The sequence below is a fragment of the Suncus etruscus genome, chromosome 5, assembly GCF_024139225.1.
Source record: "Suncus etruscus isolate mSunEtr1 chromosome 5, mSunEtr1.pri.cur, whole genome shotgun sequence".
NCBI lineage: Eukaryota > Metazoa > Chordata > Mammalia > Eulipotyphla > Soricidae > Suncus > Suncus etruscus.
This window is the reverse complement of record NC_064852.1, coordinates 72,222,917-72,237,300: the sequence shown is the minus strand read 5'-3', so window position 1 is coordinate 72,237,300 and position 14,384 is coordinate 72,222,917. Positions and strand designations below refer to the sequence as shown.

At 33.6% G+C, this 14,384-nt stretch overlaps 1 pseudogene; it reads right to left on the bottom strand.

The window, feature by feature from the left end:
- Window positions 1–997: 997 nt before the first annotated feature.
- LOC126010282 (uncharacterized) lies at window positions 998–1,127 on the bottom strand (annotated as a pseudogene).
- Window positions 1,128–14,384: the final 13,257 nt, after the last annotated feature.

Here is a 14,384-nt window from a genome sequence, read left to right as displayed (position 1 = left end):
TAACCTAGAAAGCATCATACATAACCTAATAAAGAAGGGAAGGTGGCAGTGAGGGTCTTGGATCTAAATAGCAGAGGTTCTGAAGAGGTTCTTAAGATTTCTTGGAAACTTTATAACAAGAGCTCTAACCTCAAATATAAAATGTAGAATATGTATGTATAAAAAAAACTAATTGAAGACTAGTATTTAATTAAACAATGTGTGTAATCACCAGTTAACACTTGCTTGGAATAATACAAGCCCATTCCTAGAACTGTTATTTATGCTGGTAATTAAAAATTAGAAAATTAACCTAAATAAGTCAGTCATAGATAGTTCAACAATGTTAGAATTTGCAATGCACTTAGATCTGAAGATTTCAGACTATGGCATAGTTTAAAATAAACCCATCTTACATATTTGGTCATTTATTATCAAAATTAATGACAGCATAGCAATATCTTTGGAGTTAGATTAAATCTTAATAAGACCATAATTTGCAACACTTGGCAAAAATTATCAAATGTTATATTTTGATTATAACACATAAATCAATAATAAACTTAAGTGTTAAGCATATTTCCAGACCAGAAAAATGCTTCAGTAAACTGTCTTGAAGAAATGATGTAAATTAATTTGGACTTTAAAATTTTAATGCATATTGATGACTATTCTATGGATCTTAATGTTTCAATCAAAGACTATTTAGAAAAGTATTTGAAGTTCACATATTGGTTACACATCACTATTTTAAAAAATAGCATAAAATTAGTGGCATTTATATGCAAAAAAAAGATAATTGAGAAGGCAAAAGTGAAAAGCAGGTGATATAATAATCTTTGTTTATTTTTGGCTGACACCCAGTAATCTTAGTCAGGGATCACTCCAGGTTTGTGCTCAGAAATTACTCTTGGCAGTATTAGGGAACCATCTCTGGTGCTGGGGATCAAACCCAGGCCAGCCACATACCTGGCAAATTCCCTACCTGCTGAAATATCTCTTCAGTACCTTGAGATATATTTTTATGCAGTCGAGTTTCCCACATTTGAGGAAATCGCCGGGGTCAGCACATCCAGAGTGCAATGGATAAGCCTCACCCTGGGAAAACCACCTTTGTGATCATGGTATCTCCTCTGCCAGGTAAGTATATATTTTTAATATTTAAGAAGAAAATTATTGTTCTGTTTTGTGGTTTAAACATTTTGGGAAAAATTAAAACAAAATAATTTAACTAACTGACCATAAAACTAACAATGATTTAAAATCCCCAAACTATAGTTCAGAATAGCAATGGTTAGAGACTCACACTACCTTTCTGGCTAATGAATCATTTCAAGAATATGTGCTTACTAAGTTCTCCATTGGACATATTTTTCTTATGTCCTTGATTTTAGTTTTTCTTTCAGTCAGGAACTGCTTCACAATGTTAAATATTGAAATCAATTTAAACCATATTTCTTGCTAAATGTAGTAGAATTAAAATTCCTATATAATTCGTAGTTCAGACTTTTTCTGAAACACTGATGTGCATAAATCTTTAGAAGAGGGTGCTTTTTATCAAGTTTTAATTATTTTAGATTATATCTTTAAACTTATTTCTTCCTGAATTTGCAAAGAAAATGTAATATATTTCTGATATTACCAAGTGAGAAGACAGATATATAAAGAAGAGAAAGGCAAAAATATTAATGAAAATTATAACAACTCAACTGAATAAATTAAATAACACAATGTACCATAGTGATTTTTTCCGACTACTAATGTATACCATATCCAAATATAATTTTATTCTGTTTTGACCCTTTCAACAGCTTTATTACAGAAAGTGTTAGCCTATATTAACCACTTAGTAGATAAATGTAGGGAAACTGCCTGTCACTTATAGGTTTATCCATTGTCATCACAAATAGGGTTGAGTGGTCTGATTTCAAAGTGACAGCTGGTGGAATCTCTTCCTGATACATGCTAATCCAGTTTTTATTATGGAAAAATTGCCTGTGCTTTCAGAAAGCGAAAGGGAGTTACTAAATGTAATCACTAAGGAGGAACCTTGGGATTGCAAACATAAAAGACTAAAATGAACAGTTTTCTCATTACAGAATGGTTTCCTGATTAAATACAGATTAAGGGCAGGGAGAAATCATTTAGAGACCTAAATAGCATTCTCCATTGTGTGTATATATATGTATATATACATATATATACGCACAGAATTACAGACACACACATCTTTAAATTATTATGGGTATAGAAGTTACATGTAGATAGATAGAGGTATTGAATTTAAATAGCACAGCATACAATAACATATATATTAAAAGCATTTATTCTCCCTTAATGTACATATAAAAGAGTTAAAATATCCATTTTTAGGTCTAAATTTTTGTTTTGTATTTTTTTGGGGGGAACACCTTGCAAGACTCAGGAGTTATTCCTGGCTCTGTGCTCAGAAATCACTCCTGACAAGATCTGAAGTAATATGCCTTGAGCAATTCCAGAAATCAAAGCCCAGTCAGTAGCATGCAAAACAAACACTCTAACAGCTATGTTACTGCTTTGGCACCCAGACTTAATTTTTTTTTTTTACTAAAGGCATAAAGAAGTAATGGTCACTTAAAAAGATATATCTTGGGGCCGGTGAGGTGGTGCTAGAGGTAAGGTGTCTGCCTTGCAAACGCTAGCCAAGGAAGGACCGTGGTTCGATCCCCCAGCGTTCCATATGGTCCCCCCAAGCCAGGGGCAATTTCTGAGTGCTTAGCCAGGAGTAACCCCTGAGCATCAAACGGTGTGACCCAAAAACACCAAAAAAAAAAAAGATATATCTTTAGATATATCACTTGTTGATATTTATGGTAGCTAACATAGATTGACTTATATCTGAAAAATGGAGGATTTTTCTATCATCCTTTCCCCACAAAGTTAAAGAAAGCTATGAGAAATATTAATACCAAAAGGGACTTGGAGGCTTGTGCATCATAGCTGCAGACTAAATAGAAAAGATAATCAGTTGGGTGTAAAGTATACCTTCCTCATACTGCATTTTGGAATCTTGATGCCAGTTATACTATATAATAATCCTCACTCTTGAATTTAAAAGTCCTAGCTATTAATTGAACAGGGCACCTATTTAATTATGTCTAGTTAATGATCTACTTCAATAAGAATAATTTCTCCTCCTTAATTTATCTCCACGGTGAATATCTTGTCCAATTCTTACTGCTAAATAAAACTAGTCATTCTATTTGGGAGATGTTAGGGAAGCATTTAATTGGCAAACGATGAGTAAGACAAATCTAAGAGTAATGATCTCCACTCTTCAAATTGTATAGTTGTGGTAAGAATTATTTTGGACCTCAAATCACAAATACAAATAACTGTGTTGCAGTTATGCAGTTATGCCAACAGATGATCAGTTGCCAGCACAATTAACCATCTGACCTCATTTTGAAAGTATAAATACTCAGTTTCTTATAATTAGTTGTGCCCATACAAAATTTTGGGTGCAGAACTTGGCTCAAATAGCACAAGTCAAAGGTCTAGTGGAAACCTCTTTCAAAATCTAGCTGTCAGTGTCAACAAACTCTTCTTTAGCCAGACTGCGAATTCAGAAAGCACAAATACTCATGCCCAGAAACAAAAATTAACTCAGCAAGGCAAACTTATGCTACTATTGCTTATTTGTGTATATATTTGAATTTTTGAGTTACAATAACAAAATACTAGAGACTGAGTAACTTATAAGCAACAAAAATTTTATTTCACATAATTCTAGATGCTGGGTAGTCTCTGTTCAAGACATCTGTGTGTCTTGAACATACTATATCTATATCTAATATCTAATAAGGGTCAACATTCAGGCTTTTTGAAAAATTTTAGAATCAATTAAAAACTGTCCAATTCTTTTCAAATATAATCAGAACTTTAAACATCTGAAAAAATAATACAGTGGGTATAGGGCAAAGTTTGCATGTGGCCAACCCAGATTCTATTGCTGACATCCAAATAATCTTGAGTCCTGCCAAGAGTGATTCCTGAAATGCAAAGCCAATAGGTAAGCCCTGAGCTCAGCTAGTTGTGGTCCCCAAACCTCCCCCCCTCCCAAAAAAAAAAAAAACACCAAAAAAGTCTTAAACATTTATCATTCAGATGGTAACTGAAGATGCCTTGTAACATTTGGGGATATGCTCAGTAAATTTCTGATAGAAAGGAATGGAAGCTACTAATATTTTATTCATATTCAGGCTTACAGATGGTATTTTCTCATTGTTGTTATCAGCTTTTCGAAAACTTTTTACAAGAACACTGATCTCAATATCTTATGACCAAATAACTATCAAAAGGCCCCACCCTTTAGTATCATCCCCTTGAGAGTGAGATTTTTAACATTTGGTTTTCAGAGAGACATAAAAATTCAGATCATACTAGAATACAAGGGACTGTAACTCAAAGTTTAAAGTAGTCACAGTCAAAAGGTAGATAATGTATTCTTTCTAAATGGATGTTTCTGTGGTATATGTGATGTATTTTCATTCATAAAAATAAAACCTTCATTGATCAGAAAAACAATGCTAAGGTCACAGCCAAAGAATGTTTTTCAAATATGGCCATTTTAACAGATCTGCTTACCTAGGAATTCAGGCAACTTGATTCCCAGCCACTACAATGCAGAGAGCCTATATTGCTATTTATAAAGTGGTCCTTTATATTTTAAATTTTTCTAGAAATAGTATTTGTATTTATTTTATGTTTGCATTCTGAAGCTTTCTAAACAGGGATCAGGATTCTTAAATATGTCAGAAATGGAGAAAATAACTTGGAAAAAAATAAACACCTACATTCCACAATAATTCAATTATAATATTGTGAAGAAAACCAAAAATACATTTAATCATCCTATTTCAAGAGTATTGAAACTATGCTCATAACATTAATAAAATAAACAAAAATAAAAATTTTTTGAAATGTGTCTTTTCTTCAAAAATATGAATTTTCAGAATAGTTGCATAGCTAACACAGTAGAAATGTCTGTGAGAATTAAATTTACATTTGGAAACAAAATAAATAAAAACAAATATATAAAACAAAAAAATATTAACATGGAATAAAACTAATAATTTACAGATGTTTTGATTTTAATTATGCTCACATTGGTCCATCAAGATAATCTTATTTTGTTTAGATAGGTTTCTCTGACCTTAATGAACTTCATCCACAGTTCTAGAGAGAAAATTAGAAACACTTAAATTCTGGACTAGAGAGATAGCATGGAGGTAAGGCATTTGCCTTTCTTTTTTTTTTTTTTTTTTTTGGTTTTTGGGTCACACCTGGCAATGCTCAGGGGTTATTCCTGGCTTTATGCTCAGAAATCACCCCTGGCAGGCTCGGGGGACCATATGGGATGCCGGGATTTGAACCAGCGACCTTCCACATGTAAGGCAAACGCCTTACCGCTGTGCTATCTCTCCGGCCCCAGGCATTTGCCTTTCATACAGAAGGACGGTGGTTTGAATCCCGGTATCCCATATGGTCCCCTGTGCCTGCCAGAGGCGATTTCTGAGCATAGAGCTAGGAGTAACCCCTGAGCCCTACTGGGTGTGACCCAAAAGTCAAAAATAGAAAAACTTAAATTCTAGTCCCTTGGGTAAGCTATTTAATTATTTTATAATCCTCAGCTTTCTCACAGGTAAAATAGATATGTAATCATTTTCTTATTCATATTATGAATAATAATATTGAACTATGTTGTAACTTGTTAGCTATTTCCTCTTTGTGTTTCTATTATATTTTTGTTTTTATTCTTGCATATTTAAAACTAGAAATAGGACAGGAACAGTGAATAAAAGATCTTGGAATCTAAATGATAACTCATTAATTCTTTTATTTTTAACTTTTAACTCGGTGTTAAATATAACATTTTTTAAATATAAAAATTTTATGAACATTTTTACTTTGGGTTTTGTCACCATTTTAAACTCAATATCTTTCTTCTTTAATTTCGTTTTCCCTGTTAATATCAATTGTTGGTTAGAACTAACTTTAAAATCCTCTAAGTTAATTTTTATCTACCATTTCTAATTAGCAAAAAATGTTTTATTAAGACTTCTCTCAGAAAATCTTACTATGTGTCTATTTCAAAGTCAATTAATTTCAAGATTATAGTATTTAAGAAATCTATTGTATTTTTGATCTTATAGTATTTAAGATAATTTTGTCCTGATTTTAATCTCTTTTTAAATCTCCCTATTCTTTATTGTTTTTTTTTTTATTATTATTCTGTCGAAATCATTGTGTTTTACAGAGTTCTTCACATTTGGGTTTTAAACATACAAATAAATTAGGGCCAATCCTACACCACTATCGACCTCCTTTCAATGCTCCATGTGTTTCCAGAGTGTAACCCAACCCCCACACTTTGCCCCCTAGCCTATCAGTTTAACAGGCTCCTTTAAAATTTAGATTGTGAGATTTTGGGTCTCTTGATTCCCATTGTTGTTGATCCTTGGCTTGGATATTTAGTTATGTTCTTTTATATCTCCACCAATGCACTTAGCTGCTGGACCCATTACTTTTTTTCTCTCCTTAATTTTATGAAAAATGCAGGAGCTGGAGTGATGGCGCAGTGGTAGGACGTTTGCTTTGAACTAGGACGGATCATGGTTCGATTCCCTGGTATCCCATATGGTCCCCAAAGCCAGGAGGGATTTCTGAGTGCGTAGCTAGGAGTAACCACTGAGCATAACCAGGTATGCCCCCCCCCCCAAAAAAAAAAGAAAGAAAAGAAAAGAAAAGAAAAATGCAGAAATGTGAGTTAAAACAAAGTATTTGTGTCCAAAAATTTTAGATAGGGAGTTTCTATCTAAAAGATAAAAGTGGGGTGGAAGTTTTTGTTCTAGAAAACAGGATATCTCTACCCATGAAGCATCTTGCCAAAGGACCAAATACAGGCTAAGGTATTCTAAGTCGTCTGACCCCAAAATCTTTCTTCATGGTCCCAGAAAAAGTTCTCCTCAATCACAGTTGTTGCCGTCAGGCTTCAGTAATTACATCTTGGTTATTTCATAGATCCTATGTCGAAGTCAGAGTGTCATCAAGCATTTTCTTATATCATTACCATTGGGTGCAAGAAATCAAAATAGAGCAAGGAAAGCCTTTTTAACAAGTGCTGTTGGCACATCTGGACAACCACTTGCAAAAAAATGGACTCAGACCTCCAGCTACCACTATGCACCAAAGTCAAGTGCAAATAGGTTAAAGACCTTGATATCAGATCTGAAATCATAAGGTATATAGAACAATACGTAGGTAAAATACTCCAGGACATTGAAACTAAAGGCATCTTCAAGGAAGAAACAGCACTCTCTAAGCAAGTGGAAGCTGAGAAACACAAATGGGATTATATTAAGATGAGAAGCTTCCGCATCTCAAGGAAATAATGCCTAGGATACAAAAGCCACCCACACAATGGTAGAAGCTATTCACCCAATACCCATTAGATAAAGGGCTAATATCTAAGATATACAAGGTATTGACAGAACTTAACAAGAAAAAAAAAACCATCTAACCCCATCAAAAAATGGGGAGAAGAAATGAACAGACAATTCCTCAATGAAGAAATACAAAAGGCACATGAAAAAAATGCTCCACATCAATAATCATGTAAGAGGTACAAATCAAAACAACAATGAGGTACCATCTCACATCACAGAGACTGGCACACATCACAAAGAGTGAGGGATGTAGAAAGCCTGTCTTGAATACAGACAGGGAATGGGAGAGGGAAGAGATGGGGGCATTGGTGATGGGAAGGTTGCATTATAAAGGGGGTATTCTTGTTATGACTAAAACCCAAATACAATTATGTTTGTAACCATGATGTTTAAGTAAATAATTTATTTAAAAAAGAATAATGCTCATGGTAGTCTCATATTTACTTATATCTCTTTTATTCATTTTATGTATACCTTAAGTTTTTTAATTAAAATTCCTCAATGTATTATATTTTTATTTTCTTCTCCATGATCTATATTAAGTCCCATTTTCTTGCCAAAATTGTTACAATAAATTTCTCATTGGATCTACAAAAAAAAAAAAAGGGGGTAATGTTGGCTGTGGGCTTTTTATAGATAGATATGAGAAAGGCTCCATTGCAAAGAATTTTTATAATGAATGGGAATTGGATTTTGTCAAATGCTTTCACTGCATCTATTGGTATAATTTTGTGAATTTATCCTTCCTTCTATTAATGAAGTGTATGTTTTTTATTTATTTGCATATATTCAACCAGCAAACATTCCTGGGATAAAAACCACTTGGTTATGATGTACAAGCTTTTTGATGTGTTGTTGGATTCAATTTGCTAATATTTTGTTAAGGATTCTGCATCAATGTTCATTAGTGAGATTGGTCTATAAGTTTTTTTTTTTTCCTTCCTCTGTCAGTTTTGGTAACGACTGTGATATTAGCTTCATAGAAGGTACTAGGTAGGAATTCTATCTTTTGAATATTTGTAAGATTCTAAAGATCAATCAATTGTAGTGACTCTTCTGTGATTTTCGATAAAATTCACCTTAAACCCATTTGGCTCTAGATTTTTATTTTGGGAGAGTTTCCTAATTACTATTTCAATTTCCTTACTTATGATTGGCCTGTTTAGGCTTTCTACTTTCTCCTCTTTCAGTATTGAAATAATATTTTTCCAGAAATCTTTCCATTTCTTCTAGGTTCTTTAGGTAAACTGAGTGCAGTTGTTCATATATAAGCTCTCATGGTGTTTTGGATTTCTTGGGGTTGTGCTGCAAACTCTCCCCTTTCATTTTTGATCCTATTTATTTGAGTATTTTTTTCCTTGTGAGTCTTTTCAGTGGTTTGTCTATCCTGTTTATTCTTTCAAAGTACCAGCTACTGGTCTCATTAATTCTTTGTATTATTTTCTTTGTTTCTATATTGTTGATTTTTGCTCTGGTTTTTATTCTTTTTTTTTCCTTCTGCTTGTGTATGGATGATTTCGCTATTGGTTTTCTAGATATTTAAGATGTGCTCTTAGGTTGTTGATTCAGTTTTTTTCTTCTTTCCTAATATAGGCCTGTATTGCTATGAGTTTCCCCCTAATTGCTGCTTTTTCTGTGTCTCATAGATTTTTGGCAATTTGTTTCTACATTATCATTCATCTAAAGCAGGGGTCCTCAAACTTTTTAAACAGGGGACCAGTTCACTGTCTCTCAGACCATTGGAGGGTCTGACTATAGTAAAAACAAAACTTATGAATGAATTCTTATGCACACTGCATATATCTTATTTTGCAATGAAGAAACAAAACAGATACAAATACAATATGTGGCCCGCAGGCCATAGTTTGAGGACCACTGATCTAAAGGAATCTATTTCTTCCCTGATTCCCTCTATGATCCAGCTCTTTTTGAACAGCATGTTGTTTCGTCTTCAGGCGCTCGATTTTCTTCACATCGTTTTTTTTTGTTTGTTTGTTTTTTGTTTTGTTTTGTTTTGTTTTTGTGTTTTTTTTACAATTAATCTTGTTCTTTGTGTGACTGTTGTCTGATAGGGTGCATGGTATAAATTTTATATTTGTGAATTTATGCATATTAGACTTGTGTCCTAAAATGTGGTCTGTCCTAGAGAAGGTTCCATGTGCACTTGAGAAGATTTTATATTCAGCTTTATGAGAGTAAAAGACCCTGAATAGATCCATTAGTCCTAGTTATTCTATTTTCTCATTTAAGGATTTTATGTCTCTGCTAGTGTTCTGCCTTGTGGATCTGTCTCTTGGTGATAAAGGCATGTTGATATCTACCACTAATAGCATATTTTATTTATATGTTTTTCTTGTTTTGTGAGCTAAAGCCTTACATATTCTACTGATTCTACATTTGGTGCATAAATGCTGATCAGAAATAGTACTTCTTGGTGTATAGTTCCCCTGATCAATATGTAGTGTCAATCTTTGTTTTTAAGTACTTTCTTGAGATTAAGTGCCATTTGGTTTCATATTATGGTGGTCCCAGATTTTATTTTTCAGTAACTTGTATAATTTTTTCCATCCTTTTACTCTGAAACCTTATACATCCTGATATTTTAAGTGTGTTTCTATAGTTAGCAAATGCTGGGTTTTGTTTCCTCATCCAACCTGCTCTCTGTGCCTATGATGAAAGAGTTTAGTCCATTGACATTTAAGGAGATGACTGACAGAAAAGGCTGTTGTGTCATTATAATGTGTAGAGTTGTTGCCTATACAACTGAGTTTTTTGTTTATATAATTAATTTTTGAGTATATTTAGAGTTGGTTTTGTTAATATGAATATTGTCAAATACTTTTTTATTTGAGAATGATTTTTACCCTATTTCCATGTAAATGAGAGGATTGCTGGGTAATGGACTCTAGGTTGAAGGTTTCTTTTTTTTTTAATATAATTTTTATTTTGATCATAGTGGCTTACATATTGTTGACAATAATATTTTAGGTACATATTTACATAAAATCAGGGGGGATTCCCATCTCCAAATTGTCCTCCCTACCCATCCGTTTTTGTCCTACCTTCCATTTCCTCTTCCCTCACCCCCAGGGCGGCTAGAATATGTGGTCCCCTCTGTATCTAACCTACTACTTAGTAGTCTTGCTTCAGTTTGGTCTTGATGCCTCCCTTGTTTCCCCCTCTAAGTGGGGGCAGGGCTAGCTAGTTCAAGTTGTGTGGTTTTGTCTGAAAAAGAGAAAATAAATAAACTGGTGTAAGAGTCTAATACCCCGAAAATGGGCAGAATCCTTCTAGAGGTTCTCATCAACGATTTGGGAAATGAATGAGAATTACTAGTTTGAATGTGTCATTCCAAGTGACTGGATTGTTTCAAATGAAAGATCTAGTTTGATTCTTATGTTCCTTCCTTTATACTTGAAGGTTATTTTTTCCCTTACTGCTTTAAAGAGTTCATCTCTCTGATTTTTCCATATGTTTACTATATGTCTTGTTCTATTAGAGTCTATTTTGTTTGGCATTCTTTTGGATTTGTATAGCTTTTGTATATCCTTCCAGAGAATGGGAAAGCTTTCTGATATTATCTTCCTCACTACTTGTTCTTCCACATTCCCCTTTTCCTCTGGTATTCCTATAATTCAGGGATTATTTATTTTGCCTTTTTTCATTAAGTACCTTACAATTTTCTTTCATTGTTTTCTATCTCCTTTCTTTTTTGACTTCTGTCACTGCTCTCTTGTAATTTGTCTTCAAATTCATTTATGCAATTCTCCACTTGTGTAATTATGCTACCATGACTTGCTAACATGTTTTTTATTTCTTTCATTTCCATTTATATGAATTCTCTCATCTTTATAGAGTACTTTAAGTTGGTTAAATTTTTTTATCTATAGTTTTTTTTTAACTTTACAGCCTAGTGACTCCTTGATATCTGTTGCAAAAACTTTGTATTGATTTTAGCTCCTTATTTATAAAGCTCAGGATCAGGTGGACTTGAAAATTTCTCCAGAATTTCTCTCCATATCTGCAGGTGTCTTCCTTAGTTTCCCATTGTTCTTTACATTTGGTGTGTTGTAATGCTAGAGTTTCAGGGAGTTGAAGACAGCAATCTTATTGAACTCGTTGTATAGAAGGTGGCTAGAAATATATCTACTTTAGAGGTTATATTCCAAAACAAGTTAGGTTATCTAAGTATTATAAAAATATTTCAAAGTAATTCATTGGTTTGTTCATCTGAGTTTTGAGGTGTATATTTTCTAGGAAAAGAAAGTGTTAGGCCCAATCTGCCTGGAAATATATGATATAAATTGAAATGTTTTTGTGCAGATGCTATTTGGGAGGAGGAGTATTTCTGGAAGGAACTAGAGGGTCTATCTCTTCGCCCACATACAGACCTGAGTTGCAGCTGGGACTACAGGGAGGAGATGAGCTGGCAGCGGATGAGGAAGTAGCTGGGAAAGACCCTGTAGGCAGCACCGACAGTATTTGAATGAAAGGAACAGAGGGTCCCTCTCTCTACCCACACACAGACTTGAGATGCAGACTGGACTTTAGGGGAGATCTGGCTGTTCTGATTTTTAAAAAATTACAGATTCAGTATGAAACACTTGAAGATACCATGTATTAAGAATAACATTTTAGTATTTTATTGTTTAGAATACATGTTGTCAATATATTTAAATACTGTCTTTTCCACACAAAATTATATATCATTTTATCCTACTATATATGTACTGACATTATTGTTATTACTATTATTTTTAGTATTGAAGATTGAAACCAAGGTCTTATATTTTCAAAGGCTATCTCACCACTACATCATCTTTGAGTCCTATATCTTTTCCAGAAAATAATGCTAAAGGGGCCGGAGAGATAGCATGGAGGTAAGGCGTTTGCCTTTCATGTAGAAGGTCATTGGTTTGAATCCTGGCATCCCATATGGTCCCCCATGCCTGCCAGGAGCAATTTCTGAGCATGGAGCCAGGAGTAACCCCTGAGTACTGCTGGGTGTGACCCAAAAACCACAAAATAAAGAAAAGAAAATAATACTAAAATATAGTAAAAATTTGAAATTACTATTTAATAAATAAAAATAAATTTCTTCTTTTTAAAAGTCAAACATACATGGGTTTAAAAATTAATAGATGGTACTTGTGAATATTAGTCTTCCTTACCAGATGTCCCAGATGGCTCAGACCCACTAAATGTAATAATTTCCAACTCAGTCTATGGTTTACTAAAGATAGTTCATCCACATATAAGTTCATATAAATACCATTATATTTATTTACATTTCATATGTATATCCATGTACTTTAAAGATTAAATAATTCAAAACATTTAGATACAAATATTTTAAAATAGCAATAACATGTAGCATTACTAGCAGTTTCTTTTATTTGTAGTGTATAATCATTTAGTTAGTCCTCTGGCAGACTAGGAATCTGCTCAAGTATGCATAGGACCTGAGTTTTGTTATAATTGTAGAGCACATAGAATTATGTTAGGCGTACTCCCTTTGTCTATTTTATTTAGTTGATTTCAATTTTTAGGCCCACTCCGCTTTGCTCAGGGTTTACCCTTGGCTCTGGTTGAGATGACTCCTGACTGTTTTGGGGGAACAATATGCAATGCCGGAAGGCCAACCATGAGCAGTCATTGTGAGGTATGAACCAGTGCTAGATCTCTGATACCTGTCCAATTAAATATAAGTAATTTTTATTGGTTGGGTGTGTTTCTCGCTTGTGTGTGGATGGGGTCAAGGTGGGTGCCATACCCATTGGTGCTCAGTTCAGTGCTCAAGCGATAATTCTTATCAGATTTAGAGAAAGAAACCAGGACTTTCTCAGGCAAGGCATGTGCTCAACCTTTGAGCTTTCTCCTTGGCTTTCTTTTTATTCACTTACAAATTTTTGCTTTGTTGTAAAGCCACATCAAGTGGTTTTCAGGGATTACTTTGGACTATGTGTTCAAATATCATTTCCAGAGAAGCGCGGGGAACTACACATGATGCTTTGAATCGAATCTACATTGGGAATGTGCAGGACAAATTCCTTACTCATACTGTTTCTGTAACTCTGTTTTTACTCTTTTATTATTTATGTCATTTTCTGCCACTGTCCTCACCACTATCATTACCATTGATGACTACTATCAGCCCCTGTGGGCAGAATTTCCACCAAAACAAACTAGCAAGACAATTTAACAAATTTGCTCTTTACTTTTATTTAAATTTGGTTTCTAAAAATTTATGCTAAATGAGATTTTAAGGCAAAAATGACTAAAATAGATACATATTTTAGAAGGATTTGGTACATATTTACATTTGCTTATTGTTATCTTTTGATTTCACTTCCGTTCAGTACATCAGTTTGGTCCCATTTCCCCTTAATCTTCCTGACTTTGCTGTTACTTTCTATAAGTAAAGACATGCTCAAATGCTTGTGGTTCTCTCTGCCACTGCCTAAAGGTTCCATCTACTGTCTTAGTAACATGTTTGATTACAACTGGAGCAATTTGAAAATACTAGAGTTAATACTCTTCATGTTAATCAATCAATATGAGTGTAGTTGGACAGATAACAGCCTACTTAAGTTTAGTGATTAATTACAATATGTGTTCCTCACTATTTATCTTAAGATACCTGATGAGGCTGAGATCTAGTTCTTTATAGTGATATTCCACTCCTTAACAGATTTTTCTTTCTTTTCTCATTTCCCTCTCTTATTTACTCTTGCCTTCAACATAGTTCCTAAGATGACTTCCAAATAATTTACCTAGCTTGTCTTGCCATTTCTGGAGAAGTCCAAACAAAGTCACATCCTATAAAAAATTTAATCTTACTAAACTTCTTATAAATTAGATCAGCCATTTTTCATAATTCCTATTCATATACCAAGAAATGAAGACTCACTATACTAC